This window comes from Nyctereutes procyonoides, unplaced genomic scaffold, assembly GCF_905146905.1.
Source record: "Nyctereutes procyonoides isolate TBG_1078 unplaced genomic scaffold, NYPRO_anot_genome, whole genome shotgun sequence".
Lineage (NCBI taxonomy): Eukaryota > Metazoa > Chordata > Mammalia > Carnivora > Canidae > Nyctereutes > Nyctereutes procyonoides.
The window spans coordinates 41,803,764-41,819,965 of NW_026575125.1; the positions used below are offsets into that span (position 1 = coordinate 41,803,764).

Genomic DNA, 16,202 nt, shown 5'->3' on the forward strand with positions numbered 1-16,202 from the left:
CAGGCTCCTTGCTGAGCAGGGAGCCTCATGCAAGGCTCTATTCCAGGACCCTGGGATCATAACCTGAGCTGAAGACAGACACAATGGACTAAGCCATCCAGGCAGCCCCTGGCCTCTTTTTTAAAAGAATTTATTTATTTATTTATTTATTTATTTATTTATTTATTTATTTATCTATCTATCTATCTGTTTATTTATTTATTTATTTATTTATTTATTTATTTATTTGAAAAAGAGAGCATAAACTGGTGGGGGGGAGTGAGGGGGGAAAGCAGTCTCCCTGCTGAGCAGGGAGCTCAATGCAGGGTTCAGTCCCAGGACCCAGAGATCGTGGCCTGAGCTGAAGACAGATGCTTAACTGACTAAACCACCCAGGTACCTCAATCCTGGCCTCTTGAATCTACATCTGTGACATGGGGAAGTAAGGCCATCTATATCATATCTTCCTGGGAGTGTATGTTAAGATCCCTTGTGAACCCAGAAGAAAGTAAACACAGAATAAGTGCATGCTATTATTGTCACCATGTTCCTGATTTAATAATAACAGCTAATGTTTGTTGATCACCACGATGTGCCTAGCCCTATGCTAAGTGCAAGTGATAACAGCCCTGTGAGAGAGAAGTAGTTATTATGTCATTTCACAGAGGGAGAAATGGGGAGTTAGAAAGGTTGAGTGATTTGTCCAAGGTCATCAGATGTTGGGACTGGGAACTGAATTCAGGTCTATTTGACCACAGAGTCCATATCCCTACCACCAGGCTGCACTGACTCCTGCCTATGTGTCCTCAGAAAGCTCCAGTCACTCCTTTCAAAACCCAGTGATCCTAGAACTTCAGAGCAGAGTGTCTGACTTACTCCTGGTAGTAGGCTGAATAATAGCCCCTAAAGATAGTAGGTCCTAATCCCTGGAATCTGTAAATGTTACCTTATTTGGAAAATGGTTCTTTGCAAATATGATTAAATTAAGGCTGTTGGGATAGGGAGATTATCCTGGATTATCCGGGTGGGCCCTAAATGCAACCACATGTATCCTTGTAAGAGGCAGGTCAAGCTGTTAGTGAGAACCTAGTTGCTGAAGAAGCTAAAGGAGGAGGAGAGAGAAACAGCCAAGAGTTGGAGCCAGACCAGGAGACCGAGCCAGAGTTGGAGTAAGCTGCTTTTGCTAAAGCAGTAACAACTAAAAGTATTGAAAGATGCTGGTTATCTTGGGGCAGCTCACCTCCTTCCTTTCTTTCCTATATATAATAGTTATATCCATTAAGCTGTTCTTTGCTGCTGGGGTTTGGAGAACAAACATGCAGCTTCCCAGGAAGATAGTGGTAATTACCAGAGCCAACATAGGCATCAGCAAGGAGACAGCCAGAGAGGTTGGTAGCAGAGAAGCCCAAGTATGCATTGCCTACTGAGATATACTGAAGGCATAATCTGCTGGCCAGTGAATTCCAGGCCAATACAAAGAACTCTCAGATGCTAATTCAGAAACTGGACCCATCTAATACCAAATCCATCTGAGCTTTTGCTAAAGGCTTTCTGGCAGAGAAAAAGCAGCTCCATATTCTGATCAACAATGCAGGAATGGTGATGTATCCATATTCCAAAACAGCTGGTGACTTTGAGACTCACCTGCGAGTCAACCACCTAGTCCACTTTCTTTGTACCCACTTGCTCCTGGAGCCACCAAAAAAGTCTGTGCCCTCACAGGTGATGAGCCTGTCATCAGTAAGCCACCACACTGGCAAGATTCACTTCCACAACCCCCAGGGTGAGAAACACTACAGCTGGGGATTTTGCTCATTGCCACAGCCAAGTGGCCAATGTGTTTTTAATTGGGAACTGGCCAAGAGACTCCAAGACATAGGGGTCACCACTTATGCAGTGCACTCAGGCATCATCTACCCCTGACTAGTCTGGCACTCCTTCCTGCTGTGCCTGTTCTGGAGGCTTTTCTCCCCTTTATCAAGTCAACATGGTAGGGAGCATAGACCAGGCTGTACTGTGCCTTAGCTGAGAGCCTGGTGCCCCTGTGTGGCAAGTACTTTGGTGACTGCAAGATGACCTGGGTGCCCCTAGGGGTCTGAAATAGCAAAACCATTGAGCACCTGTGGAATGTTGCTGTGAGCTTCTAAAAATACACTGGGAGTAGAGCTGATGGAACAGTCTCAGCTTTATTAATACCAATCCAGACATAATGAAAGGTGACAAAGGAGAAGGCCCACCCGAAAGATTGTCCTTCCAGGTAGCTACTGTTAAAAATCCCTCCCTGTTCTGATTCTCCTGACCCTTCTAGAAGTCTTTGCATACCTGACTTTCTTGTGAAGCTGGTTCATGGTACAAGACAATCACACCTACAGAGCATTCTTCTCCAAGACTTACAAGAATTGGCTGCTCTCTTGGGGCAGGGGGACTGGGCAGATCCTAGGCTGGCTATGAGGAAAGCAGAAGGGCCTAGAAAACTGGAGCAATTTTGTCATCAATAGCAGAAATGCTATCCAGCATGCTCAGCTGAGGTGATAGGAGCATCAGCATTACATATTTCCAAGGACTATAAGACAAACTTTTGACTGATCACTTTCATCTTTGAAATACTAGTCACTCAGGAAATACTAGTCATTCAGGAAATACTCAGGAAATTTTTGGTTAACCTTGGCCAACTTTGATTTCTTCCTCTGAGCATAGTGGAGCTATTGCATGAAGCTGGACCTTCCCATTTTCTTTTTCCAGTTTTTTTGTATTAAAAATATTTCCCAGCTTTATTGGGAATAATTGACAAATAACATTATATAAGTTAGGACCTATCCATTTTCAAGCATGCAGATGATTTCCTTTTCAAAACAGCTCCCTTTACCTCAATTTTTAGAGAAAATAAAGACTGTGCATTGAGAAAGAAAAAGAAAGAAGCAGAAGGAGACTTGAAGAGATACAGAAGAGAAGGCAATGTGAAGATGAAACACAGAGAGATATGAGATTGTTAACCTTGAAGATTAGAGCAATGCTACCAGAAGCCAAAGAATAATGACAGCAACAGAAGTTGGAAGAGGTAAGGCATGATTCTCCCTAGAGCCTTTGGAGGGAGACAGCCCTTCTGACAACTTGATATTGACCGGTGATACTGATTTCAGACAATATGGCCTACAGAACCATGAGATAATAAGTTTTTGTTGTTTTGTGCCACAAGTTTGCAGTAAATTGTTACAGCACCCACAGGAAACTAATGCAGATTTTGGTATCTAGAAGTGGAATGCTACCATAACAAATACCTAAAAATGTGCAAGTGAATTTAAAATAGGATAATGGATAGAGACTAGAAGAATGATAGAAAAACCCTAGATTGGGGCACCTGGGTGGCTCAGTTGTTAAACATCTCTTGATATCTGCTTGGGTCTTGAACTCAGGATCATGAGTTCAAGCCCCAAGCTGGACCCTGCACTGGGCATACTGCACGGGGCCTAACTTTAAAAAAGAAAAGAAAAGAAAAATCCTAGATTGAATTAAACAAATTGTTGGTAGAAATACAAACATTGAATATTATTCTGGTGAGCTCTTAGAAGCTCATGGTAGCTCATGCTCTTAGAAGAGCATGGTAGATAAAACATACATCACTTTAGAAAATACATACATATTTCTTTAAAGCAAAATGATGGTAGAAATATGAATATTAAAGGTGTTGCTGACAAGAACTCAGGCAGAAATGAGGAACGTGTTATTGGAAACTGGAGGAAAGGCAATCCTTGTTACACACTGACAAAACTTACCTGAATTATGTCCCACAGTCACGTGGAGAGCAGAAATTGTAAGTAGTAAACTTAGATATTTAGCTGAGAAGTATTCTAAGCAAAATGTTGAAGGTGTGGCTTGACTTACTCTTGCTGCATTAGTAAAATGTCAGAAGAAAGAGATAAATTGAGGAAAGAACTATTAAGCAAGAAAGATCCAGGACTTGATGATTTGGAAAATTCTGATTCTATCAAGATTACAAAAGACACTAAAATTAAGAGATTTACTCTTAGGAAGGTGTGCTATGGTGAGAAAGTCAAGAGTGTGGTTGTGTTTGCTAGTACTAAAGAGATTAGGTTTATGACTGTGAATCTCTTCAACCATCTCAACCATAGCCAGGAATACATATGGGACTCTCTGGGAAAGATCTGTGGAGGACCACCTAGATTAGTGGCATGAATTGCTGTGCCATATGGGAGATCCACAAGGTTTTTGAGAATATCATAAGAAAGATTCCCAGATTGTACCGAAAGAGACAGAGGCAGAACAAAATGGAGGAAGGCTGTCAGACTCCTAAAATGCTACAGACACATAAAAAAGGCTGATAGAACTGGAAATTTTTACCTCTTAATCCCCTTTATATAATTTTCCCATCTCCTACCCCTCCCTTCTGGCAATCGCAAGTTTGTTTTTTGTATTTATGACTGGCTTTGTTTGTTTGTTTGTTTGTTTTTAAGATTTTATTTATTAATGAGAGATACAGAGACAGGCAGAGACATAGGCAGAGGGAGAGAAGCAGGCTCCCTGCAGGGACCCTGATGCAGGACTCAATCCCAGGACCCCCAGATTACGACCTGAGCTGAAGGCAGATGCTCAACCACTGAGCCACCCAGGAGCCCCTGGCTTTGTTTTGTTTTGTTTGTTCACTTGTTTTGTTTTTTAGATTCCACATATAAGTGAAATCATGAATCAGTATTTGTCTTTGTCTGACTTATTTTACTTAGCCCAACACCCTCTAGGTCCACCCATTTTGTTGCAAATGGCAAGATTTGATTCTTTTTTATGTCATATAGAAGTATATACATACATATATATCTATAAATCTACACATAGATCTGTAGATATATCTCACATCTCCTTTATCCATTTATCTAGAGATAGACACTTATGTTGTTTTCCATATCTTGGCTATTGTAAATAATGCAGTAAACATAGGGTTGCATATATATTTTTGAATTCGTGTTTTTATTTTCTTCTGATAAATACACAGAAGTGGAATTGTCAGATTGTATAGTATATCTATTTTAATTTTTTGAGAAACCTCCATTCTGTTTTCCATAGTGGCTGCCCCAATTTACATTCCCACCAACAGGACATGAGGTTTCCCATTTCTCCATATCCTCACCAACACTTCCTGTTTCTTGTCTTTCTGATACTAGCAATTTGGACTGGTGTGAAGTGATAATTTATTGTAATTTTGATTGACATTTTCCTAATGTTTAGTGATGTTGAGCATCTTTTCATATGTCTGTTAGCCATCTCTGTATCTTCTTTGGGAAAAGGCCTATTCAGGCCTTCTGCCCATTTTTAAATCAGATTGTTCATTTTTATGGTTTTGAGTTTTATGCTTTCTTTGTATGTCTTGGATATTAACCCCTTATTTATTTGTGTCATCTTCAATTTCTTTCATCAGTCTTATAGTTTTTCAGAATAAAGGTCTTCCACCTCCATTGCTGAATTTATTCCTAGGTGTTTTATTCTTTTTGATGCACTTGTAAATGAAATTGTTTTCTTAATTTCTCTTTCTGACAGTCTGTTATTAGTATACAGAAATGCCATGGATTTTCATACCTTAATTTTCTATATGCAACTTTATTGAATTCATTTATTAGTTTTAGTAGTTTTTCAGTGAGATCTCTAGGGTTTTCCAATATACAGTATTATATCATCTGCAGTTAGTGACACTTCTACTTCTTTTTTTAAGATTTTATTTATTTATTCATGAGAGATACAGAGAGAGAGGCAGAGACAGAAGCAGGTTCCACACAAGGAGCCCGATGTGGGACTCGATTCTGGAACTCTGGGATCATGCCTTGAGCCAAAGGCAGACACTCAACCACTGAGCCACCCAGGCATCCCACTTCTACTTCTTTCTCACCAATTTGGATGACTTTATTTCTTTTTCATGCCTAATTAACTGTGGCTAGGACTTTCAGTACTATGCTGAATAGAAGTGGTGAGCGTTTGTGTTTTGTTCCTGATCTTAGAGCAAAGACTTTCAGTTTTTCACTATTGAGTATTATGTTAGTTGTGAGTTTGTCATATACGGCCTTTCTTTTTTTTTTTTAATTTTATAAATTAATTTTTATTGGTGTTCAATTTACCAACATACAGAATAACACCCAGTGCTCATCCCGTTAAGTGTACCCCTCAGTGCCTTTCTTATATTTAGGTATTTTCCCTCTATACTCACTTTGTTGAGAGCATTTTATTGTGAATGGATATCAAATTTTGTCAAATGCTTTTTATGCATCTATTAGGATGGTCGAATAATTTTTATTCTTCATTTTGTTAATGTGGTGTATCACATTGATTTGTGAATCTTGAACGATCTTGCAACTCCAGAAAAAATCCTACTTGATATTACTGAATGGTCCTTTTTATGTATTGTTGAATTAGGTTTGCTAATGTTTTTTTTTTTTGTTGTTGTTCCGTTAAAGATCTTATTTACTTATTTGAGTGAGAGAGAGAGCACAAGAAGGGGTAGGGGTGGAGGGAGAAGCAGACTCCCTGATGAACAGGGAGCCCACTATAGGACTCAATCCCAGGACCCTGAGATCATGACCTGAGCCGAAGGCAGACACTTAACCAACTGAGCCATTCAGGTACCCCAGGTTTGCTAATGTTTTGTTGAGGATTTTTGCATCTGTGTTCATTAGGAATATTAGACTGTAGTTTTCTTTTATTGTAGTGTCTTTATCTGGTTTTATTTTTTTTTTATCTGGTTTTAATATCAAAAAACTTTTTGAATAAATTTGGAGGTGTTCTTTCCCCTTTGAGTTCTTGGAATAGTTTGAGGATAGGTATTAACTCTTCTTTAAATGTTTGGTAGAGGGACGCCTGGGTGGCTCAGCGGTGAGCACCTGCCTTCGGCTCAAGGTGTGATCCTGGAGTCCCAGGATCGAGTCCCACATTGGGCTCTCTCTCTCTCTCCTCTGTGTATTCGCATGAATAAATAAATAAAATCTTTAAAAAAATGTTTGGTAGAATTCACCAGTGAAGCCATCTGGTCCTGGACTTTTGTTTGTTGGGAGGTTTTTGTTACTGATTCAATCTCCTTGCTAGTAATCAGTCTAGTCAGATTTTCTATTTTTTATGATTCAGCCTTGGAAGATTGTAAATTTCTGGGAAATTATCTGTTTTTGTATGTTGTCTAACTTGTTGGTATATAATTATTCATAGTTCTCTTATAATCTTTTGTATTTCTGTGGTGTTGGTTGTAACTTTTCTTCCCTTCCTTTTTTAAATATTTTATTTATTTATTCATGACAGACACAGAAAGAGAGAGGCAGAGACAGAAGCAGAAGGAGAAGCAGGCTCCATGCAGGGAGCCCAATGTGGGACTCCATCCTGGGACTCCAGGATCACGCCCTGAGCTGAAGGCAGACGCTTAACCACTGAACCACACAGGCATCCCTTTTTCTTCCCTTCCTAATTTTATTTGAGTACTCTGGTTTTTTTCTTGATGAGGCTAGCTAAAGGTTTATCAATTTTGTTTATATTATCAAAGAACCAGTTTTTTGTTTCATTGATTTTTTATTGTTATTTAGTCCCTATTTCATTTATACCTATTCTGATCTTTGTGAATTCCTTCCTTCTACTAACTTTGAGCTTTGTTCTTTTTTTAGTTCCTTTAGGTATAAAGTTAGATTGTTTATTTGAGATTTTTCTTTTTCTTTAGGTAGGCCTATATCACCATAAACTCTCCTCTTAGAACAACTTTTGTTGTGTCCCCAAGATTTTGGAATGTTGGGTTTCTAGGTTTGTTTGTTTGTTTGTTTGTTTTTGTCTCCAGGTATTTTTTTTATTTCCTCTTTGATTTTTTATTGTCCCATTGGCTGCTTAGTAGCATGTTATTTAGCTTCCATGTATTTTTTCCAGTTTTTTTCTTGTAATTGATTTCTAGTTTCACTCAGAAAAGATACATGATATGATTTTAATAATCTTCAATTTGTTGAGACTTGTTTTGTGGCCTAATGTGATTTATCCTGCAAAATGTTCCATGTGTATTTGAAGAAAATATGTATTCTGCTGTTTGGGAATGGAATGCTCTGTATATATCCGTTAAGTCCATCTGGTCTAATGTGTCTTTCAAAGCCACTTATTGATTTTGTATCTGGATAATCTACCATCGATGTAAGTGGGGTGTTGAAGTATCCTACTATTATTGTATTAGTGTCAATTTCTCCCTTTATGTCTGTTAATATTTGCTTTATATATTTAGATGCTGATATTTTGGTGCATAGATATTTACAATTTTTTTAAAGATTCCATTTATTTATTCATGAGACACACAGAGAGAGGGAGAGAGGCAAAGACAGAGGGAGAAGCAGGCTCCATGCAGGGAGCCCGACATGGGACTTGATCCCAGGTATCCAGGATCAGGCCCTGGGCGGCGCCAAACCACTGAGCCACCCGGGCTGCCCAATATTTACAATTTTTATATCTTCTGGTTACATTCCTCTTTTTCATTATGTTGTGCTCTTCTTTATCTCTTCTTACAGTCTGTTTTAAAGTCTATTTCGTCTGATATAAGTATTGCTACCCGAGCTTTATTCTTTTTTTTTTAAGATTTTATTTATTTATTCATGAGAGAGAGAGGGAGGCAGAGACACAGGCAGAGGGAGAAACAGGCTCCATGCAGGGAGCCCGACGTGGGACTCAATCCCGGGTCTCCAGGATCACACCCTGGGCTGAAGGAAGCGCTAAACCGCTGAGCCGCCCAGGCTGTCCCGAGCTTTATTCTTATTTTCATTTGCATGGAATATCTTTTTCCATCTCTTAACTTTCAGTCTGTATGTGTCGTTAGATCTGAAGTGAGTCTCCTGTAGGCTGGATATAAATAGGTCTTGTTTTTTCATCCCTTCTGTCACCCTATGTCTTTTTTTTTTTTGAAGATTTTGTTTATTCGTGAGAGATACAAAGAGAGAGAGAGAGAGAGAGAGAGAGAGGCAGAGACACAGGCAGAGGGAGAAGCAGGCTCCCTGCGGGGAGTCCGATACGGGACTCGATCCCGGGACTCCAGGATCACGCCCTGGGCCAAAGGCAGCGCTAAACAGCTGAGCCACCTGGGCAGCCGTATAGCAGTCTTAAATTTAAGTTGTTGGCTGCTTAAGTTCAAAAACATTTTTAAATTTATTTTTATTTTTTTAAAGATTTTATTTATTCATGAGAGACACAGGAAGAGAGGCAGAGACACAGGCAGAGGGAGGAGAAGCAGGTTTCACGCAAAGAGCCTGCTGTGGGACTCCATCTTGGGAATCTGGGATCACACCCTGAGCCAAAGGCAGATGCTCAACTGCTGAGCCACCCAGGCGTCCCTAAACACATTTTTTAATGATTTTATTTATTTATTCATGAGACACACGGAGAGAAAGGCAGAGACATAGGCAGGGGGAGAAGTAGGCTCCCTCCCCGCTGGGAGCCTGATGGGGGACTCAATCCCAGGACCCCAGGATCACAACCCCAGCCGAAGGCAGATGCTCAACCACTGAGTCACCCAAGTGCCCCAAGTTCAAACACATTCTAAAAGCACTACATTTTTACTCCCTCCCCTCCTGAATGTTTCATGTATTTGATGTCATGATTTGCATTTTTTATTTTGCGCATCCCTTAACTACTTACTGTAGATATATCTGACTTTACTATCTTTGTCTTTTAATCTTCATATTAGCTTTATAAGTTATTGATCAACTACATTTAATATATGCTTGCTTTCACCAATGATATTTTTCTTTCATAATTTTCTTTTTTTAAGATTTTATTTATTTATTCATGATCGACAGAGAGAGAAAGAGAGAGAGGCAGAGACACAGGCAGAGGGAGAAGCAGGCTTCATGCAGGGAGCCTGACGTGGGACTCGATCCCGGGTCTCCAGGATCATGCCCTGGGCTGCAGGCGGCACCAAACCGCTGTGCCACCGGGGCTGCCCTCATAATTTTCTTACATCTGGTAATGACCTTTTCTTTTTTTAATTAATTAATTTATTTGTATATTTTTTATTGGAGTTTCATTTGCAACATATAGTATAACACCCAGTGCTCATCCCATCAAGTGCCCCCATTAGTGCCCGTCACCCCATCCCCCCGCCCACCTCCCCTTTCACTACCCCTTGTTTGTTTCTCAGAGTTAGGAGTTTCTCATGTTCCCTTTAACATTTCTTGTAAGCCTGATTTAGTGGTGGTAAACTTCTTTAACTTTTATTTGTCTGGGAAACTCTTTATCCCTCCTTAAATTCTGAGTAATAATCTTGCTGGATGAAGTATTTTTGGTTGAAGGGTTTTTTTATCTCCTCCTCCAGGGGACCCTGATGCAGGACTCAATCCCAGGACCCTGGAACCATGACCTGAGCCCAAGGCAGATGCTCAACCTCTGAGCCACCTGGGCGCCCTGTCCTTCAGCACTTAAGTATATCATGCCACTTTCTTCTGGCCTGCAATGTTTCTGTTTAAAAATCAATCAGCTGATAGCTTGAAGGGTGTTTCCTTGTATGTGGCTAATTGCTTTCCTCTTGCTGCTTTTAAGACTCTCTCTTTATCTTTAATTTTTGACATTTTAATTATGTGTCTTAATGTGGACCTCTTTCGGTTCATTTATTTGGGGATCTCTGTGATTTCTGGGCCAGGATGTCTGTCCTTCCCCAGGCTAAGGAAGTTTTCAGCTATCATTTCTTCAAATATGCCCCTTTCTCTCTCTCTCTCATCTCCTTCTGGAACTCCTATAATATGAATGTTAATATGTTTGATATTTTCCTATTAACCTATCCTCATTTTTAAAATTCTTTGTTCTTGGGAATCCCTGGGTGGCTCAGCGGTTTGGCGTCTGTCTTGGGCCCAGGGCGTTATCCTGGAGACCCAGGATGGAATCCCATGTCGGGCTCCCTGCATGGAGCCTGCTTCTCCCTCTGCCTGTGTCTCTGCCTGTGTCTCTGCCTCTCTCTGTCTCTCTCTGTATCTTTCATGAATAAATAAATAAAGTCTTCTTTAAAAAAATAAATAAAATTCTTTGTTCTTTTTGCTGTTAGTTTGGATGATTTTCACTACCTATCATCCTCCAATCTTTTGTTAATCTCCATTAATGTTTTTCATTTCAGTTATTATATCCTTCAGCTTTGATCTGTTGTTTTTTATATTACCTCTTTGTTGACATTCTCAATGAGTTCATTAACTCTTTTCTCAAGTTCTCTGAGCATCTTTATGATGATTACTTTGAACCCTTTTCATGTAAACTGCTTATGTCCATTTCATTTCATTCTTTTCCAGAGATTTTGACTTATTCTTTCATTTGAGACATATTTCTCTGCCTCCTCAATTTTGTCTGACTGTGTTTGTTTCTATGCATTAAGTAGGTCAGCTACATCTCCTGGTCCGCTTAAGCGGCCTTAGTAGAAGGCACCTTATGGGGCCCAGAAGCACAATCCTCTCTGGTCCCAATCCTCTCTGGAGAACCAGGCACTCCAGGAGCGGCCCCTATGTGGGCTGCATGTGCTCTCCTATTGTGACCAGGCTGCAACTGCTGGTGGGTAGTGCTGGCCCCCAGCATGACTGCCTGAGAGGCCCAGCTGAAGCTGTTGTGAATGTGCTGGTGGGTGGAGTTATCCCCTGGTGTTGGGGCTGTGAGGCCTACCTATAACTCTTGTAGGCATGCTGGTGGATGTGGCTGCCTCTCCCTGTCACAGGAGTCACTTTGGAGGGGTAACAGTCCCAACTGAGGCTGTCCACAGGGTGTGGTGGAGCAGAAGCTGCTTTGGAGGAATGACTGCTGAGATGGGCATGTTGTGCAGAATGGGGCTGTAGGGAAGTCAGGTAGGGCAAGTGGTGCTAGCAAAGTAGATGGTGAATGTCAGAACTAGTACCTGCCAGCATTTGCCCAGCTAGGCTGAAGGAAGGCAAGAAAAATGCAAGCCCTTCCGTTTCAGGAAAAATTTCCTACAGATCTCTAGCCTCCAGCTCATGCCCTTTTAGTCGATCACTCTCCACGTGTGGCCCAGGTACTTTGCAAACTGCTGCCTCTCTGCTAGGTGTCAAAGCAAGTAAGATTGTGTGAGCCCAGGGAAGCCCGGGTGGCTCAGCGGTTTAGCGCCGACTTCAGCCCAGGGTGTGATCCTGGAGACCCAGGATCCAGTCCCATGTTGGGCTCCCTGCATGGAACCTGCTTCTCTCTCTGCCTCTCTCTCTCTCTCTCTCTCATAAATAAATAAATAAATAAATAAAATATTAAAAAAAAAGATTGTGTGAGCCTTATAAGAATGGAGCCTTGGCTGGACACCTGGGTGGCTCAGCCATTGAGTCCCTGTCTTTGGTCCAGGGCATGACCCTAGAGTCCCTGGATAGAGTACTACATCGGGCTTCCTGCATGGAGCCTGCTTCTCCCTCTGCCTGTGTCTCTGGCTCTGTGTGTGTGTGTGTCTCTCATGAATAAATAAATAAATTCTTAAAAAAAAGAATGGAGCCTTGGTTTCCTATAGCCCACCAGCCCTCCCAGAGTTAAGCCTCACTGATTTTCAAAGCCAAATTTTATGGAGGCTCATTTTCCTAGTGCAGATCCTCGGGGCTAGGGGTACTTAATGTGGGGCTTGAATCCCTTGCTCCTCACAGAGGACCTTAATGCCTGTGATATTTCTTCCACTTATGAGTTGTTACACCAGGACTTTGGTTCCCAACCAGGATGCATCCTGCCTTTCCTACCCTTCTTGATGTGACTTTTTCTTCATATCTTTGGCTGTGGAAGAATTTTCTGCTAGTCTCCAAGTCATTTTCTGAAAGACCTGCTCCAAATGTAGTCACAGGTATGTCTCCGGGAGGAGGTAAATTCAGGATATTTCTACTCAGCCATCTTTCCCTCTAAGAGTGATAACTTGATTTCTTTTTTTTATATAATTTGATTTCTAGTGTACAAGTCCAAAGAGGAATTTTGATCCAGAATGGATCATATCCAGAGTTTAATCCTTACCTATTTTAGGTGATGAGATTTGGCATTTTTTGAGCTGATAATATTAAATGAGAGGGGCACCTGAGTGGCTCAGTCAGTGAAACATCTGCCTTCAGTTCAGGCCATGATCTCAGGGTGCTGGAATTGAGACCCATATGAGGCTCCCTACTCAGTAGAGCCGGCTTGTCCCTCTGTCTTTCCCCTGCTCTTTCTCTCTCTCTCAAATAAATAAATAAAATCTTTAAAAATATATATTAAATGAGATTTTGGCCTTGAGTTCATATTGCAATATATTGAGAAATTTGGGGATATAATGATATAGTACATGTGGAGTAGACATAAATCTTAGGGGACCAGAGGGCAGATTACAGGAGAGTGAATAATTCCACCCCTCCCAAAGATATTCTATTTCCTGGAATTTATGTGTGTTATCTTATAACAATAACAAAAAAAGACTGCCGGTGTGATTTAAGTTAAAGATATTGATATAGGGAGATTATCCTGGATTATTTGGGTGGATCCTAAATGTATCACAGGTGTCCTTAACAGAGGGAAGCAGAAGGAAATTTGACACCAACAGAAGGGGGGATGTGACATGACCATGGAGGCAGAGATTAGAATGATGCAGCCACAGCCAAAGAATGCTGACAGCCACCAGAAGCTGGAATAGCAAGCAGCAGATTCTCTCCTAGAGCCGCTGAAAGAAGTACAGCCCTGCTGACACCCTGAATTCAGTCCAAAGAAAATAATTTTAGATTTCTAGCCTCCAGAAATATGATAAAATTAATTTCTGTTGTTTTATGGCTCAAAATTTTTGATAATTTCTTACAACAGCCAAAGGAAATTTCGGTGATTTTAAAAGATTATGGAGATTATGTTGAAGGCCCTTTGGAGTTTTAAGATGCATTTATTCATTCGGCAACCAACAGATATTTGAGGCAAAAAAAAAGTAATTAAAACAGACTTTGGGGTGCCTGGGTGGCTCAGCAGCTGAGTGTCTGCCTTCAGCTCAGGTCATGATCCCAGGGTCCTGGGATCGAGTCCCACCCGCATCAGGCTCCCCACAGGGAGCCTGCTTCTGCCTCTGCCTATGTCTCTGCCTCTCTCTCTGTGTCTCTCATGAATAAATAAATAAAATCCTTTAAAAAAGAATATAGTAAAAAAACACAAACTTTGGACTCAATTCAACTTGGGAGTGAATTCTAGCTCTGCCACCCACTGATTATGTGACCTTAATCAGGTTGCTTAACCCTCTGAGCCTCAGTCTCAACATCTGCACAATGGGGATAACAGTACTTAATTCAAGGTGAGGTTCTGAAAATTACATGGGATGATGTGCATAAAGGCCTTTGTGCCGGCAACAAGGGTCATTGCCCTGTCCCTGTCCTAAGAGAGCTCTGTCATTCTGGGAAGAACAACTTAGCGAGATCAGGGCTGTGGATTGAAAGCACAGGGGAATTGGGGACTCCTTGGAGGCACTCATGGTGGGGAGGAGGAGAGAATTCCTGGAGAAAGTAACTTCTGAAGCCCCTGAGGTACACAGCAAACTGTAATTACATGGACACTCTTTTTAATACTATTGTAAATATTACTATTAAGGGGTAAGACTTGTTCCTGGTTATTGGGTTTCTAGAAAAGGTGCATTTTTTAAAAAAAGTTATTCACAAGAGACACACAGAGAGAGGCAGAGACATAGGCAGAGGGAGAAGTAGGTTTCCTGCCGGGACCCCTATGTGGGACTAGATCCTGGGACTCCGGAATTACACCCTGAGCCAAAGGCAGATGCTCAACCACTGCGCCAGCCAGGTGTCCCAGAAAAGTGCATTTCTAAAAGCCCATTTCAAAAATGGGAAAAAAGTAAAGTTTAAAATGAAATGATTCCCCTCTCCCACTGAGTTTACATGGGGAGTTGGGCAGGCCACCACTGACACATACACCACCACCACCATTGCCTTGATCCTCCATCCCTCACCATGACTGAGGAGCTTTACACATCCTACACCAAAGATGATTTCTACTGCCCCACCTATTAGAGGTGCTCAAAACTGCCATGCAGCCATGGCTTATCAGCACATCTTCTATAAAAAATGTTTTCTGACTGTAACAAGAGAAAACAGGATATGTTATCCCCTATGTTATGGAAATGTGACTAGAAGAGAGAGAGAGACTGTCCTGAATAAGCCTTAGACTTTGAAACTATCATGAGGAAGTTTTCTGGTAGCTGTAAATGCTGTGCAAAACAGACTAAATTCTATTATTTGAGGCTTCATTATAAATCTTGTTAAGGGGCAGCCCGGGTGACTCAGCAGTTTAGCACCACCTTTGGCCCAGGGTATAATCCTGGAGACCCGGGATGGAGTCCCATGTCTGGCTCCCTGCATGGAGCCTGCTTCTCCCTCTGCCTGTGTCTCTGCCTCTCCCTCTGCCTGTGTTTCTCATGAATAAATAAATAAAATCTTAAAAAAAAGAAGTATCAAGATGAATACGATGTTTCCTCTCTCATTCCAAACTTTCAGATCTCTCAAGATTAAGTAGGGAACAGTAATAAAACACTCATCTCTGAGAACACAGAGACTTGTGAAGAAAATACAAGTTTTTCTGGGCATCTCACTTTTTAAAAAAAAAATTATTTACTTATTCACGAGAGACACACAAGAGAGAGGCAGAGACATAGAGGGAGAAGCAGGCTTTCTTCAGGGAACCTGATGCAGGACTAGATCCCAGACCCTGGAACCCCAACCTGAGCCAAAGGCAGATAGATGCTTAACCACTGAGCCACCCAGTTATCCTGGCATACAACCTTTAAGTGTTCCTTTTGTCCAGGATCAATTTTTACTTAACATTTATGGAAGCACTGCAACAATGATCAGATAGCTCCTATTTCAGATAGTTCCTGTGATGCGTCCTATTTGTGTGTCTCTTTGTTGGGAAGCTCCTAGCCAAATTACTAGACATTTTGTTAGTCATCTAATCAAAGACATCAGTTTGATTACAGATAACTTGTTAATCTTCATTTAGAGAGGGAAACCCAATATCGGACTGCCATTGAAAGATCTTTTCAAGTAAACATATGAAGACTATAGACATTTCTGTACCTTCATACCTGAAAGTGCTATCTTTAATGGGACAACTATATGAAGTCACTGTTTCAATAACTTGACGTGTATATTAACAAAAGTAATTCAGTCTAAAAAAAGTTTAAAATTCTTAAGTCACTAGAGAGGTCCTAAAAACCCCATATCTGAGGAAATTGGAGACTGATAGCAAGGATTTGAGGT

General features: G+C 41.0%; 2 pseudogenes; both read left to right on the plus strand.

Annotated features, from left to right (window-relative positions):
- The first annotated feature begins 1,193 nt into the window (after positions 1 to 1,193).
- LOC129517520 (retinol dehydrogenase 12-like) lies at positions 1,194 to 2,143 on the plus strand (annotated as a pseudogene).
- A 12,754-nt stretch (positions 2,144 to 14,897) lies between these two features.
- LOC129517517 (E3 ubiquitin-protein ligase RNF138-like) lies at positions 14,898 to 15,998 on the plus strand (annotated as a pseudogene).
- The last annotated feature ends 204 nt before the right edge of the window (positions 15,999 to 16,202 follow it).